Source organism: Pongo pygmaeus, chromosome X (assembly GCF_028885625.2).
Source record: "Pongo pygmaeus isolate AG05252 chromosome X, NHGRI_mPonPyg2-v2.0_pri, whole genome shotgun sequence".
Lineage (NCBI taxonomy): Eukaryota > Metazoa > Chordata > Mammalia > Primates > Hominidae > Pongo > Pongo pygmaeus.
Window position 1 is genome coordinate 102,710,191 of NC_072396.2, and position 17,862 is coordinate 102,728,052.

Here is a 17,862-nt window from a genome sequence, read left to right on the forward strand (position 1 = left end):
CCCTTTATAAATTACCCAGTCTTAGATATGTCATTATAGCAATGTGAGAATGGACTAATACTATAAACTGGTACTGCATAGTGGGGTCTGATATAAAGATACCTAAAAATGTGGAAGTGACATTGGAACTGGGTAACGGGCAGAGATTGGAACAGTTTGGAGGGCTCAGAAGAAGACAGAAAAATGGGGGGAAGTTTGGAACTTCCTAGAGACTTGGAGGGCTCAAAGGACAGGAAGATGTGGAAAAGTTTGGAACTTCCTAGAGACTTGTTGAATGGCTTTGACCAAAATGCTGATAGTGATATGGACAATAAAGTTCAGGCTGAGGTGGTCTCAGATGGAGATGAGGAACATGTTGGGAACTGGAGCAAAGGTGACTCTTGCTATGCTTTAGCAAAGAGACTGGCAGAATTTTGCCCCCTGCCCTAGAGATCTGTGGAACTTTTAATGTGAGAGAGGTGATTTAGGGTATCTGGGGGAAAACATTTCTAAGTGCAAAGTGTTCAAGAGAAAGCAGAGCATAAACATTTGAAGAATGTGCAGCCTTACACTGCAATAGAAAAGAAAAACCCATTTTCTGGGGAGAAATTCAAGCCTGCTGCAGATATTTGCATAAGCAACAAGGAGCTGTATATTAATCACAAAGACAATGGGGAGAGTGTCTCAAGGGCATGTCAGAGACCTTTGCAGTGGCTCCTCCCATCACAAGCCAGGAGGCCTAGGAGGGAAAGATGGTTTCTTGGTTGGGACCTAAGGCCCCTCTGCTGTGTGCAGCCTGAGGACTTAGTGCCCTGCATCCCAGCCACTCCAGCCATAGCTAAAAGGGGTCAAGGTACAGCTCAGGCCATGGCTTTCACAAGGTGCAAGCCCCAAACCTTGGCAGCTTCAAAGTGGTGTTGAGCCTGTGGGTGCACAGAAGTCAAGTATTGAGGTTTGGGAACCTCCGCCTAGTTTTCAGAGGATGTATGGAAACGCTTGGTTGTCCAGGCAGAAGTTTGCTGCAGGCTTGGAGTCCTCATGGAGAACCTCTGATAAGACAGTGCAGAAGGGAAGTGTGGGTTTGGAGCCCCCACAGAGTCCCCACTTGGGCACTGCCCAGTTGAGTTGTGAGAAGAGGGCCACTGTCCTACAGACCCCAGAATGGCAGATTCACTGACAGCTTGCACTGTGTGCCTGGAAAGGCTGCAGACACTCAATGTCAGCCAATGAAAGCAGCCAGGAGGAGGGCTGTACCCTGCAAAGCCACAGGGGTGGAACTGTCCAAGGCCATGGGAGCCCACCTCTTGCACCAGCATAACCTGGATGTAAGACATTCAGTCAAAGGAGATCATTTTGGAACTTTAATGTTTAATGACTGCCATGTTGGATTTTGGACTTGCACAGGGCCTGTAGCCCCTTCTTTTTGGCCAACTTCTTCCATTTAGAACAGATGTATTTACCCAATGGCTGTATTCCCATTGTATCTAGGAAGTAACTAACTTGCTTTTGATTTTGTGGCCTCATAGGTGGAAAAGACTTGCCTTGTCTCAAATGAGACTTTGGACTTGGACTTTTGTGTTAATGCTGGAATGAGTTACAACTTTGGGGGATGGTTAGAAGGGCATGATTGTGTTTTGGGATATGAGGACATGAGAATTGGGAGTGGTCACGGGTGGAATGATATGGTTTGGCTTTGTCCCCACCCAAATCTCATCTTGAATTGTAGTTCCCATAATCCCCATGCACTGTGGGAGGGACCAGATGGAGATAATTGAATCATGGGGGCGATTTCCCCCATTCTGTTCTTGTGATAGTGAGTTAGTTCTCACCAGATCTGATGGTTTTATAAGGGGCTTCCCCCTTCACTGGGTGCTGATTCTTCTCCTTCCTGCTACCTTGTAAAGAAGGACATGCTTGCTTCCCCTTCTTCCATGATTGTAAGTTTCCTGAGGCCTCTCCAGCCATGTGGAACTGTGAGTCAATTAACCTCTTTCCTTATAAATTACCCAGTCTCAGGTATGTCCTTATAGCAGAATGAGAATGGACTAATACAAACAGGTTATCTCTACTTATACAGACTAGCAAATGCTCTGAAGGATCCAGGGTTGAAAAAGGTACTAGTTCAGATTTAAATGGAATTGTCATTTGGAAAATACAAATTTGAACATCAATAAAATCATGGTCGCAATAGTTTAATAGCTTCTACATGGCCTTAGTTATAATATGGCTATTTAAGAAAACAATGCTATAAGAATCTATTGACCAAGCCTGTTACAGAAGGATTGACAATTGCCAAATTTATGAAGCAGTTTCATTTGACCCACTAAATTATGTCAGCATATAGCAACCTGATTGTTCAGAGTTCATCAAATCGTACTAAAAGACCAGAGTTTGGATTAGTGTACCTCAAATAATAAATATATTTGCATTGTATATTTTAGAAATAAAGCAGAAATAACAGACCTCAGCTTTTCTCAGGAATTGCAATCTCTTTCTATTGAACCCATATCCTATATTGCCTTACTTTTCAAGATTTTTTGTAGATGTTGTTTCTCATAGTAAATAACAAGTGCCTTGAATGTGTGTGCTATCTTATCACTTTACATCCTTCAGAGAACTACCTCAGAGCCTTGCACAAGGTAACAAAGAGCCTCAGTAAATAGTTTTTGAATGAATGTGACATCTTTTCCTCAGGAGCTTCCAAATATGTACACATATTCGAAGGTGTTCTCAGAACGTATGCTAATGACACAGTTTTCTTATACACATACAAGTCATCTGCAACTGTTCAGACTGAATGAACAGAATTTCCAAAAATTACTGAGTAGTTAGAGTGTGATCAAGTTACACTGAATCTCAACAAAACAATTAAAATTTCATTTGCTTATAGTCAGACTTGATAAAAAAAAGTACTTCTTAGAAATTAATGTTAATGGTACTTTAGTTTACTACTTTAAAACATTAGCTTAACAATGTATCTGGGTGTAAAACCAAAACCAAATTCAGTCATTCAAAGACCATTTAACAGGTCTAATTGGGGAAGTAGCATCAAAATAGATTTTTCCAGACTTGTTAGCCAGTGTTTATCACACCAAGCAGCAGAGGACGCCTACAATGCATTGATTCTGTCCCTTTTTAACTATGGGAAGACAGTCTGAGTCAATGTTCAAACAAAAAGTTTTAAGCTAAACTGTAACATTTTAGCAAATATTCAAGTAGGTGAGTTATGCCAAATAACAACTAAAAAAGAAAAATACTTTGCCACAACTTTGCTGAAATGAATCTATTTCATCTTAGAATAAAGACAATGGTTAAAAAATTCCTGGGCATAGTTGAGAAAATTAATAAGAAAATTGATTTGCTAATTGTCTTCTCATCTACAATGGCTTGTATATCACAATTATCTCCATATTTTAGTTATAGCTGAATTTAAAAATAGTGGTTCGAGTTACTGAAAAACACCTGTGCTATCTATACAATTCAGCTCATTAGACTGACATTGGGATTTTCTTTGAGACGGAATTCTTTCTAAGCTGGCAATTTGATGCCAAGTTTTAGCCAGATACAATTTAGAATGGTTGTGAAATAGCTCAGAGGGAAAAAAAGAAATGCTGATAATGAAAATACTGACAAACTTTAAGCACAGAAAGCTGTCCAATGCTGCCCACTAAAATGTAAACCTCCAAGTACAGAAAGACTGATTTCATAATATAAATGACTGTAATGAAAGATTCACTTGATACTTAAAAAAAGAAAGAAAAAACTACTGCATGCACTATAAATGTTGTTAGTAAATAAATTGTTAATGTATTAGGATACTCATTTCAAGTTTAAAACATTTGAGAAGCCCTATCTGTACTTTTTGATATGTTCTCTGGAATAACTCCCAGATTTTCTTTTATAAATAATGTGTGATTTTCTGCATGATGGAGTTGACTAGTTTCAATTGGCTTGTTCAGTATTTCTGTGGTTGATTGTGATTTGTTCTTCAATGAAATATTCTTAAGCATTAACTTCTATGGAAAAGGAGCATCACCAAAAATGATTTTAAAAGCTAATGCAACGCTTTCTATTTACATTATAGGCAGCATCAATGATGAGTGCAATATTTAATTCCCAGGGTAAAGTTATCTTGAAATCAAAAGATGGAATGATGAGATCAAGGATGTTCTGAGATGTTAATGTGGTTAGTGTTGTCAACAGTCTTGTCAAATGAGAGAGATAATTCACTCTGCTCTGCTTCCCACATAGAATACTGCTTTTACTATTGTCAGATTTCAAGTGTCAAGGCAGTTCTTCAATTCTTCCTTCTTAGATTGCACTCAAGCCATCCGAACTTCTTAGTATCAAAGTGTAATAGTTTGTCATTTACATAAAATTGTATATGGGCAAGAACAATATAAATAAGGAGTGCTCAATAACGCAGTGAAAATAGTATACACAGGCTTCCAGTCTATACAGACCTGAGTTCAAATCCTAGCTTAGACTCTTTCTAGCTAGCTTTGTGTTTATAGGCAAATAATTTAGCTCCTCTGAGCCTTTGTTTCTGCTGCTGAGCCAAACTTGGGTCTATTTACCCAGTGTGCAAAAAAAGCTAAACACTGACACCAGGATTTGCAGTCAGAGAAAGTGAGGTATTTATTGCAAGACAACAAGCAAGAAAAATTGGGAAGCTAATGCTTAATACCCAAACTCCCTGGTGTCTTACAAGCAAAGGTTTTGAAAGGCAGGGGTACATTTCAGGGAAGCAGGAGTTAGAGGCAAAATTATAAATTAATACATAGAGGGTATACATTGGTTTCTCCCAAAAAGATGGGATATCTTGAAGTGGTAGCTTACAGGTTATAGGTGGATTCAGAGACTCTATGATTTGCAATTTGTTAAGGAAGGAAGGCTTTGTGTAAAAACTTGGGGTTAGAAGAAAGGAATGTTAAGGTTTCGCCTGGCCTGTAGGCATGATTCGCCAGGCCCTGCAGGAAGAAATTTAGAAAAAGAGCTTCTGTCAGTGTTCAGTCCTCAGCTCCTTCTTACCTTAGGGCTACATGATAGTGGTCAGTGTTTTCCATCTGGTGAAGGTCCAGGTTTCTGAAAAACAAATCAAGAACACATCTTCAGATGTTATTTTTTAGTTTATATGGGGAAGCAAAACACTTCGTGACTCTAGTTTGCTTGGGATACTATTGTTTAGGTTACTGCTATCTTCTTGATTATTGGGTTGCTTATTTACTTCTTAAGGTTAGCAAGGTGCCTGGAATTTTCCTTGAAGAGACTCATGTTTTTTTTTTTTTTTCCTTAATTTCCATGGGTGGGGGTAGGGGAGTGGTATCAGGCCCCTAAGAGAGGTCCCTGCTTCATCTCGTTTCTTCATTCCTAATGGGGCTGATACAGCCTACCTTGGTTTGTTGTGAAGATTAAAGACAGCATGTGTAAGAATGTCTAACATTGCCTTAACTGGCTTGGTTCCCATAACATGCCCTTCTCTGCTCCATCTATCTTTGCCTCAGGAACGCTTGCAGGTTCTTTCTCCCACTCTTGTCTGCCTAGGGTTCCCAGCTTCAACAAAACCCCAGCTTCAACAAAACCCCAGCTTCCTCTTGTATTCCTCATAATTTTTGGAAGTAAAATTAGACAAACACAGTACCTGGCATGTTGTAGTTGTTTGACAAATATTCAAAATTATTCTATTTGCATTATATATACTTTTGCATGGATATAAGGGATTATCAACATATACATGGAATATGCATGGTGTATTGCTGAAGTAAATATCTTTTTTTTCAGGCCAGCATCTTTATTCAGGTATCTTTCTTTTAGCATTACTCTCATTTTCTTATGAAGGACCATCACCTTTCAGTTCTTCTAATCCATGTGATTAAAGTTGAGCCCTTGGTCTCAAAAGTAGGTGCATGACCCAGATCTGATCATCCTCACAGACGTTTGTTCACCTACATGAACATGACCCAGAGCAAATAAGAATGAGCTCTAGGATTTTTATTGAGCCACTTCTTTATGTTAGGGTTGCTAGCTTATTGATATACCACTGGGGCTGTTGTGATGACATGGGGGGAGTCTGCCTGCATAGACAAAAGACACAACAATGCAAAGCATGTAAATCAAGTACAGATAAAAAGCTGAGCCAAGAGATTAGAAAAATCATGTCTTGATGAAAAGGTTTAAGCTGCTGGATTTATTCCTTCTTGTTCCTAGATACTCTGACATTTTAGTTTATGAGTCAAAATTCTTTAAAATGGATTATTATCATCAGCATTACCATCATCATCATCATTATTAATCACTTAAGCCAACTTCAGACTGGTCTCTGTGACTTGTAAGCAAAAGTATTCTAACACAGTTGTTTTCTCCACAGAATACCTCCCTAACTACACCTAGAAACATAACTGGTAGCTAGAATTATTTTCAAATCCCCAACATGCAATTAATGGACACTTTCTGAAGTGTCATCAAAAATAATAATAATGTAACAAGCAGATGATTAAAAAAAACCTCACCACACTACAAATCAACATGTTTCACCACCATTCCTGAAAACCCCGTTTAATAACCCACATTATTGAAAATTTAGAGAGAAAAATAGCTGTATAATAGTGTTGGGCTGGATCATCTATTTCTTGTCTGATTTGAAATTGTGACACTTTAAGTATTTGAGTTCATGACTTTCAATAACTGTGCTCTGTAGCATATTTTTGGTGATTTGAAATGAATTAAAGGTAATTTTGTTTTGAGAATTTTTGACAGCCTCTGACATTCTTGGAGACAACTTCAGTTGTTAACACAACTAGTATTTGGAATCATGGCCTTAGGGTCCCTTTACACAATGGAAATTCAACTGGCAAAAAGAAAAATAAAATCTGTCAAATGGTTTTGGGTTAAAAAAAAGTATCTTATTTCTTGGGATTTTTTTTTTTAAATAGTTTACTAGATGTTTGATTGAGCTAACTAACCTAGCCTATGGTTTTGGAATTACATAGAAACGCCTTAGTTAAATCCACTATAAGGAAGATCATGTCTTTCCTTATCCAGTTACAAGAAACCAAGTTCATAGAGGCCAAGTGTAAAAATTTAAGTCTTGCCCAGCTTGTTTCCCAGACTGAAAAACTGCACTGAGTATAGATTTACATTGACCTGCTGAGATTAGAATTCTCTTATAGTTCCTCATTGCTTTGCATATTTCGAATATTGTTACTTTCTGATACAAGCAAATTGGCTTAAGAAACTAAGCCTTATTTCTCCAAGAAATAATTGCAGCTCTCTATCAGGTGGTATATGTCTACTTTTGGGGATTATAATAGCTAGTTCTCTATTCCTAACAATGATTCTAATATTTATGAACCCATGGAATTTTTACTTTGCAAATGACTAAGTGACAAAATAGGGAGAAATTCAACTACCGCATCCACAAACAGTTCATTATTAAACTGTTATTGAGTGCCATTAGTGGAGGAGCTAGCACTGTGGGAGGTTTGATGCTTTCCAACTGGCAATTCTCAAGCAACCATAGATGAATCAGACACTTTAACCTGTAAGAAACAGATTTATCAGGGAACGGATATATTTTGGTCAATAACCATTTAAACTTTAAACTATTTTCTTGGGTTTCTTTTTTGCTTTTGTCTTGAAAAGAGGAAGTCTCTAATAGAAATGTTCCTTCCCAGTGGAAACTAATAGTAAAAAAAATATATCCCTCACATTTCAATTTTTAAAATCTTATTATGCTTTGTTCTGCATGTACCTCAAAGTGACAGTCTCCTGTGGTCCTAATCACAGGAGCCTGGCACAAAAGATAACACAGCTTGGTGCTACTGAAGGATGACAGCCAAAACATTTTGTCCAAACTCCTACTGGCACTGGATTCCATAAGCAGAAAGCCTGCCCTCTGGCCCTAGTTTGGCTAAAGCTTAGCAACTAAACATGTAGCCACCATTTTTTTTTCTTTTCTCCAAAGACAGCCTTGTTATCTTAAGTCAAAGATATAATTTTCATATATAAATGATTCATTTTTCATACCACCTTGTAGGCTGAAACAATCATCAATAGAAAGGGAGAGGAGAAAGGAGAGCATATAGCCTAAGAAAGGTGATGAGAGCCAGGGAGAAGCCAAATATGGAAAGTCAGGACCAGAGACCTATCAGGTAAGCAACTGAGGAATTGCTTTGGCAAGTTGTAATAGAGAAAGTAAATTTCTAGGATGTAGACAATGGAATGAACAGAAGTAGTAGAGAGAATGCGAGAGAAGGGGTAAGAGGAGGAGGAAAAGGCATGAAAGGAGCTTGAACAGGATTGTAACTTGCTGGTGAGGATCATTTTACGAAGTATACCAGAGGAAGTCTAAGTTGCAGATGTGTTCTTCCCTACAACAGAATGTCTGAACAACTCATGCTTAAATGCATTGGTGAAGTCTATTTATTTAACCAGTTATTCATTGTATTCTTTAGTTAAGTCACACTTTTCTTCGTGTCTCATTTTAATTCCATATTGCTTTTGAAGTTTTTGTCTCTTTAAATCACAAATGAGGCTGGGCGCAGTGGCTCACACCTGTAATCCCAGCACTTTGGGAGGCCGAGGCAGGCGGATCACGAGGTCAGGAGATCGAGGCCATCCTGGCTAAAACAGTGAAACTCCATCTCTACTGAAAAGATACAAAAAATTCACTGGGTGTGGTGGTGGGCGCCTACAGCCAGTCCCAGCTACTCGGGAGGCTGAGGCAGGAGAATGGCATGAACCCGGGAGGCGGAGCTTGCAGTGAGCTGAGATCACGCCACTACACTCCAGCCTGGCGACAGAGCAAGACTCTGTCTCAAAAAAAAAAGAAAAAAAAGTCACAAATGATTTACAACTATTACCTTCTCCACTTTTCTGTTTTGAATTTTACAACTTGGTAAATGTGGATATATGTATATGCATATATAAATGTGTGTGTGTGTGTCAGTTTTCCAAGCACAGAAAAAACCTTTGCTATGCTCTCAGCTCGAGATGTTTTATACTCTTCACTCTATACTGCTATTGTGGCAATTCTTCCAACTTCATAATACACTGTTTAAAGAAATGAAAGTGGACAGTTTAAGGCTTTGATTCACAGCAGAGATTTTTAAAAATCTTTTATACTTTACAAGGCAAAGGGCCCTTTTGAAGGGCTGATGGAGGTGGGAGAGAAGAAAGGCCTGAGAAAGAAAGCTTTTGGGTTATAATGGACAAGAAGTATAGCAGTCAGAAAAGTCAGCATGGCACTGCCTTGCTGCTACCTTCCTTTCGTATATGAAATGGCCATTAGCACCATCGGGGAAAAGTGCTATTAATAGCTTTTGTGACAAGGATCTTTAGTAGGAAAATATCATTAGATTGAAAAAATATGAGGGAAAACACCTGTGTAAACAAATCGTATAATTTCTTCATACAGTTGCTGGGTCCAGATGTTTATATTCTATGAGCCCATTGATACAATGTTTCATAGAAAAGGTGTGAGGAAGGGAGAAGAGCTGTTCCGGTAAATAGAAGCATCTGCAGTGGCTTGAAACATCTAACTGCTTTTGAAACATTGGCAAGACCATATTTACAGGGGCTTCAGTGGATCTTGTGTTTTTGGAAAAGGTACAGGAGAACAAAAAAGGAATGCCATCAACAAGTGAGAAAATAACTTTAAAACATCCTGAGGGAAACTTTTGCTCATGACAAGAAGAATGTACGTTCATTTATTACTGATATTCAGGCAATCTCTGAGATAGAGCACATGTGTGACAATGGCCTTGATACACAAAAGGAGTCTGAGACACTTCCTCCTCATCAAGTCATAACCCAGGTACACTGCCAGCCAGGTCATAGCAGGGAGCTCTCTTATTACAGTGTGGGTAGTGCCTGGATTACCTTAGAAAAAAAGTAGAATGGCAAATAATTGACTTTGGCAGACCCAGTATGGTAATGTGAGTTAGAAAGAGGAGATTTGTGCCTAATTTTCATTTGTATTTGTTTCTTTATTACAAAATCACACATGATTTTTCAAATCAAACAATACAGAAATATAAACAGTTAAAAGTAGATTCTCCTTTTTCCTCACGCATATTCTTAAGAAACAAGTACCAATAAAATTTTAATGTGTATCATTTAGCACTTTTGTAAAGTGCTAAAAGCACATGTGTGTAAAAACACACACATCAATGTATATATATAATGTATATACATTATAACATTTCTTCTCACAAAAAATGGAATTATAGAAAAGAACTTCTCTGCAACCTTTTTTCAGTAAACACATCAAAGATAAACTTTTATGTTAAAACATACAAATGTCCCACATTATTTGTAATGGATGCAAAGCACTTCAATTCATATGTACTATAGTTTATTTATTTACTCTCTGGATATGAACATTTTGGTGGTTTCCAGTCTTTTGCTATTAAAGATAATGCTACAATGAACATCTTCTGACAGATGCCTTTACATAGTTATGCAATAATTTTTGTATACTAGAGGCTTGGTATTAATCATTATGTTTAACAGGTTTTATTTGATATGATTAAAATAACTATAACATATATGCAAAATATGAAGCCAAATAATAAAATTAAGAAGCATGAATCCATCATTCTACTCAAAAAGTAAGTCATTATGATTCCTTTGTTATTTCCGTGTACTCTATCTCTCTCTCATTCTCCTGCCTCCACTGCCTGCAACCTACTTAGTTTGCTGAATTTTTGCATTTTGCTTTTTAAAAGGGTTTTCTTTTATTCCTGAACACATGGTGTATTTGATCTACATGTTTTTGACCTTTATAAACATCATTTTTTTTGTATGTAATCTGAACTTTCTTTTTCTGTCAATATCTTATTGAGTTTACCTACACTGTTGTGTGTAGTTATGGTTCATTCATTTTCCCTCTTATAAATTATTGCAATTTGTAACTGTCCTACAATTTAATAGTCCATTCCCCTGTATTGCTGGATCACATAATATATGCATGTTCAAATGTCCAAGACACTACAAAATTGTTTTCCAGAATGATTGTAGAAATTTAAACGTTCATAAAAATAGTATTAGAAAAGAAGTATTATGATTGTTTTACATATTGATATCATCACATGAATTTTATCAGATTTACTAGTTTTTGCCAACTTTGGGGTTCTATATCATTTTGCTAGTAATTTGAATCTCCTTTATTCCAAATGAGGTTGAACACTTTTTAATATGTTCATGCTTTTGTTTTTTTCCTTTATGTGAAATAGTTATTCATGCTTCTGACAAGTTTTCTATTGTTTGTCTTTATCTTATTGATTTGTGAGAGTACTTTATGTATTCTAGATAACAAAATTTTGTCTATTTTATGTATTTCAAATATCTTCTCTTAGTTTTTAGTTTGTCTTCCTACTTTTTTATTTTGTGTTTTCATGAACATTCTTATTTTAATATAATTAAATTTGCTAGTCTTCTATTTTATGCTTAGCAATTAGTGTGTCTCAAAAAAATATTTTCCTTACTTTGAGAACATAAAACTATTCTTCCATAAGCTTCCAGGTTTTGCCTTTCACATTTAAATCATTTATCAACATTTTTTTGGGAGGTCAGTGAGATAAATGTACAATTTCTTTCTTTTTTACATACCGCCAACTTTTATCAGTACAATGGATGACATTGATCAGCCCTCTCCCAACTAATCTTCAATGACACCTCAGGCATATTGTTACCACATGCATCAGAGTATGGCCCAAAAAATGGCCACAGGAACAGAGCCATGTAACATGCTCTTTTTACAATGTTACATGATACTCTTCCATTAAGAGTTGAAGTCTGTTTCCTCCTCTTGAATCTGGTCATGCCAGTGATTACAATGGAGTAACTGCATGACTTCTTAGGCTAGGGCATAATAGGTGATGCAGCTCCTTGTCTGGCTATCTCTCAGAACACATGCTTTTTGAACCTTAAGACACCATGGAAGAATTCTGGCTACACCAAAGGCACTATACCAAAGAAACCGTGTGAAAATAAAGAGAAGTATCTAAGGTACCACAAATATTCCAATCCCCAGTTGTTTGAGTCCTCCCATCCCAGGCACCAAAGGTTTTAAATTACCCCTACTTTTGCTACCATCTCACTGCAACTTAATGAGATCCTGTGAGAGACAGTAAATTGTTGTTGATTCAAGCCACAAAATTTGACAATGATTTTTTTTTTTATACAGCATTAGATAAACAGAACACAATGTCTCCTTCTAGAATCTCTACTTGTTCCATTGGTCAATTTGTTTATTACTTCTTTGTGGTTCAGTTTTTAAATTTTTAAAATGGAGAAAATGAACACTATTCTCATAAAGTTGTTGTAAAGATTAAAACCATTAATATGTAGTGTTAGGTACTACTACTGGCATGACTACTACTAATGATTATGATTATTTTGGAGCCAATGTCATATTTTCATAATTTTCATATCATTATAATAATTTTTGATATCTGGCAAAGCAATTTCTCACACTGTCTCCTCCTCCACTTCCTCTTTCACGTTTCTTTTGACTCTTCCTGGGCGCTTCTTCTTTCTAATGAATTTTGGAATTGTTTGTGAGCTTCCTCAAAATAATATGTTAGGATTTTAATTGCATTTTCATTGGCTTTATTAATCAATTTGGAAAGAATTATTATACTTAAGATTTTAGTCTTCCTAGAATTGTAAACCTAGCAAAGTAACATTTCAAGAATAGGGGTCAGAAAAGTTTTTCTATAAAGGACCAGATAGTAAATATTTTAAACTTTTAGGATCACATAGTCTCCATCACAACTACTCAACTCTGCCTTTGTTGAGCAAAAACAGCCATAGATAGTACATAATTTAATGGATATGGTGAGCCAGATTTGACCCACAGGCCATAGTTAGCTGACTTCTGGTCAAAAAGAGGGTAAAATAAAGCCTTCCTGTGCTACCATCACTATATGCTAAACTGCCATATACCGAATTGGTTTCTTTCTGAGCTCTCTTTTAGTTTCACTTGAATATTGTCTGTGAGTTCACTCTTTAACATATCCATTAATTTTATTATTTCAACAATGATAATTTTTATTATATTAAGGGTTTTTGGGTTTTTTTTTTGAGACGGAGTCTCACTCTATCGCCCAGGCTGGAGTGCAGTGGTGCGATCTCGGTTCACTGCAAGCTCCGCCTCCCGGGTTCACGCCATTCTCCTGCCTCAGCCTTCTGAGTAGCTGGGACTACTGGCACCTGCCACTACGCCAGGCTAATTTTTTTTTTTTTTTGTATTTTTAGTAGAGACGGAGTTTCACTGTGTTAGCCAGGATGGTCTTGATCTCCTGACCTTGTGATCTGCCCGCCTTGGCCTCCCAAAGTATTATATTAAGTTTTATTGCCTGTACACAGTTTGTAGTTTCTTCTTGATTACTCAATTTATAATTCTATCCATTATTTATTCATGGTGATTTTTCATTTCATTGTAATTTTCATGTATTCTGGATTTGATAATTTTAGATTCAGAAACCTCTATGAGTCTAAATCTGTTGGGATTTTGCTATTGTTGCTGATTCCTGCTGACCCTAACTCATGATGGTTCATTTTGTGATGAATTTTGTGATCTTTGAATGTGAACTTAGAGTTGTTTTCTTCTTCATCTTTCTATATTCCAAAGAGGAATTGAGTTTGCTTTTTCTGAGAGTCATGGGGTGCTAGTAACCTTGAACATTTTAATCACTTATTCAGAGGCCTACACTTCACTCAGGAATATTGGGTTCCAGTATCTCCCTTTCTCCTTTCAATGTGGTTTTCAGCATTTATTATTAGACAGTCCTGTCTTTTCATGTGCTTTCTGCTCACGCCTCTGTTTTTAGCTCACATTTTCCTAATCTCAGAGATTTTCCTTGCTCTATGTGTTCCAAGCAATATAATACATATTATAATTATGCAGGATCTAGTATTTTCTTCATTGTGTCTCCCAGATATTTTAATTTGCCCTATCACTGGAAGCTACAGTATCGGATAAATTCTTTAAAATACAAATTATAAGAAAAAAAAGAAAGATATACACCTTTAAGTTTTGTTCCATATTGCCATTTGCTCTCCAAAAAGCTGTTAATCAATGTATGCTCTCAACAAAGGTGAATGAAAGTAACAATTCTCTCATACCATTGTCAAGAGTGAGTATTGTTAATCTTTTAATTTTACCTCTCAGATAGAGATGTGTGAGGCTTGTTACTGTAGGGAAGAAAGAGATTAGGATACATAGAAGTAGGACGCATACATAGTTTTACTCTTTATCTCTAAACAAAAATTTAGTAATACTCCAGAGTGAAGTGACCAGCTTTCTAGGCCTGCCCATGGTCTGTAGTGAATAAACGAAGCCACTCAAGGCTTCCTTATGATTTTGAGATGGAAGGAAGAATGATAGGTATCATATGGCCTGGACAAACAATTGTGTGACAAAGTAAAAACCATGCCCTTTTTCCAGTTACAGTTATATTCTACCTCTGCCACTGTGACCTTGAGGCAATTGTATTGGTTATACCTTAGTTTCCATGTTTAAGGGAAAATGGAGAAAAAATATATCCTGCTACACATTCTCAATTCATAACTGTACTCAAAGGTCTTTAGAAAGGTGTCACATAAGTCAAGCATATCATTAGGAGGCAGTTTCAATGTATGTTCAGAGATTCTAAGGGTAAAAATTCATAAAAATACTTTTTCTGTTGACAGAATATTTTCAAAACTATTAATTTAGGTGTTTAGTTTAACAATTGACCCAATAAAATCAGTGCCCATAATTGGCCTAGAACTAACCTGGTACAATGGGAAAAATAAGAAAAAAGCCTTATGAATAAAATCTGATTGCTATATCCCTCTAAGGGTCCTGGGCTCCAGGTTCCATTAGACAGACAGTCTAAATGCACGGATGTTCTGATATGGGGTTTTCAAATTAAATCAAACTTAGCAAGAAGGCTGATGGCTACCCAGCATATACCTGAAATTTTTTTCAACAAGTATGCCCTCCAACACACTTTCATGCTGAGACATTGTGCCAAAAAAAAAAAAAACAAAAAAAAACTTCCTCCCAACAACCAATCAAGAGTCATTTAGTATTTGAGAAGCAACATGAACTGACACTCCTATTAGCATAAAAGTGTTTTAAAATGTCAGGGAAACCACAATGTGACCATTAATACTGCATTAAGTCCAATTATATTTCTTAGCTTGAAAAATCATTTTCTAAAATAATAGTATTCAGAGTCTTCCTCAAAATTGTTCAATTCAAATAAGTAGGCACTGCTTTTAATTTGATTGACCAAAACTTAATATACATTCCCAGAGGCCATGCATTACTTTTTATTAAATTATGATAGCAAGTGACACATTTGTATTCTATTTTAATCTCTGAGTTTACTCAACTTCAAAATCACTTAAGACAGTTATAATGACCTCAGTCTTTTCAGCTGGGAAATGCTATTTGAGCAACATTTAAAAGTATATTTTTCTTATATTCTAATATTTTTAAAATATGATTTCTTAGAGAAAAAGACTTAACGGATATGTTAATGCTGATCCAAAGACATGTAAGTTTAAAAACGGAACTCAGCCATTTATCTATCATCATTTACTGATAATATTTAAGACCCACCACCCCATCTAACCCAGGACTACATGATTTGGTCTCCCTTGGTCATCTTAAAACAAAATATAAAGGCAAATGATTTGCCATCTCAGATGAGATGTAAAAATGGCAATCCTTTGACATAGGCATTACAGTTTGAAGCTTCTTCAATATGTGAGCTTTGTGTTATTTTGCAGCATCAGAGATGGCTGATAAATCAGAGGAGACAGAGCCAGAGCCAGAGAAGCAGGTAGCAAATAAAGGACATATGATTAGGTGGCCTGCCTGAGCCTGCTAGAGCTCGGTAGAAGGCTGATCCCATGCCAATCAGAGGCAATGAAAGTTCTTTCTACCAACAGGGTGAACACAAAAATGCTTTTCTCTTTACTTCCAAATGAAACAAGCAAACAAATAAGATAGATTTAGCCACAAAAAGGAAATCTGCTATAGCAATATGCAAGGTGGCTTGGAAAAAAGCACAGATCAGATTAATACATGGGCATCACATCTCTGGAGAACAAAGTTTAATTCCAGCTCTTGTCACAAATGAAATGAGTTTGACAGCCTGTAGTGAGCAATCTACAGTTTGAATGCTATTCCCATCAAACTATCAATCCAATTTTTCACAGAACTAGAAAAAACTATTACAAAATTCATAGGGAACTGAAAAAGAGCCTGAAAAACCAAAGCAATCCTAAGGAAAAATAAAAAAAGCCAGAGGCATCAAATTACACTACTTCAAACTATACCATAAGGCTACAGTAACCAAAACAGCATGGTAGTGTTTCAGAAACAGACACATAGACCAATAGAATATAATAGAGAACCCAGAAATAAAGCCACACACCTGCAACCACCTGATATTCAACAAAGTTGACAAAAATAAACATTAGACAAAGGACAGTCTCTTCAATGATTGGTGCTAGGGATAACTGACTAGCCATATGCAGTAGAATAAACTGGACCCCTACCTTTCACCATATAAAAATTAACTCAAGATAGATTAAAGATTTAAATGCAATGCCTCAAACTATAAGAATCTTAGAAAAAAAAAACCCAGAAAACACCATTCTAGACATCAGTCTTGGGAAAGAATTTATGATTAAGTCCTCAAAAGCAGTTGCAACAAAAATATTAATTGAAAGTGGAATGTAATTAAAGAGTTTCTGCACAGCAAAAGAAACCATCAGCAGAATAAACAGACAATGGACAGAATGGGAGAAAATACTCACAAACTATGCATCTAACAAACGTCTAATATTCAGAATCTAAAAGGAACTTAAACAACTGAAGAAGCAAAAAAAAAACCCTAAATAATTCTATTAAAAATGGGCAAAAGACATGAACAGATGCTTCTCAAAAGAGGACATATAAGTGGTCAACAGACATTTGAAAAAAATGCCCCACATCACTAATCATCAGAGAAATGCAAATTAAAATGACAATAATATACCATCTCACAGCAGTCAGAATGACTCTTATTAAAAAGTCAGAAAACAACAGATGCTGACAAGGCTGCAGAGAAAGGGGAAGCTTATATACTGTCAGTAAGAATGTAAATTAGCTCAGCCACTGTGGAAAGGATCTTGGAGATTTCTCAAACAACTTAAAACAGAACGACCATTCCACCCAGCAATCCCAATATTGGTTATACAGCAAAAGAAAACAAATTTTTCTACCAAAAAGACACATGCACTTGTATGTTTATTGCAGCACTATTCACGATAGCAAAGACATGGAATCAACCTAGGTGCCCAAAAATGGTGGGTTGGATAAAACAAATATGGTACATATACACTATGTAATACTATGCAGTCATAATAAAGAACAAAATCATGTCCTTTGCAGCAACATGGATGCAGCTGGAGGCCAGCATCCTAAGCAGATTAAAGCAGGAACAGATGCCCAAATACCACCATGCTCTCACTTATAAGTGGAAGCTGAACATTGGGTACTCATGGGCATACATATGGCAACAATAGAAACTGGGGACTACTAGAGGGAGGAGGTAAGGCAGGGGGCAAGTGTTGAAAAACCAACTATTGGGTACCTGGATGATGGGACCATTTAATACCCAAATCTCATCTTGACACAATATACCCACATAACAAACTTGCACATGTACTTCCTAAATCTAAAATAAAAGCTGAAAAACAAAACAAAAGAAAACAAAACTGGTTGCATTACTTACTAGCTGTTTGACTGTGGGTGAATTATTCACACTTTGTCTGCCTCAGTTTCCTCATATATAACATAGGGTTAATGATAGTAGCAATGTAATAAGATTAAGTGAA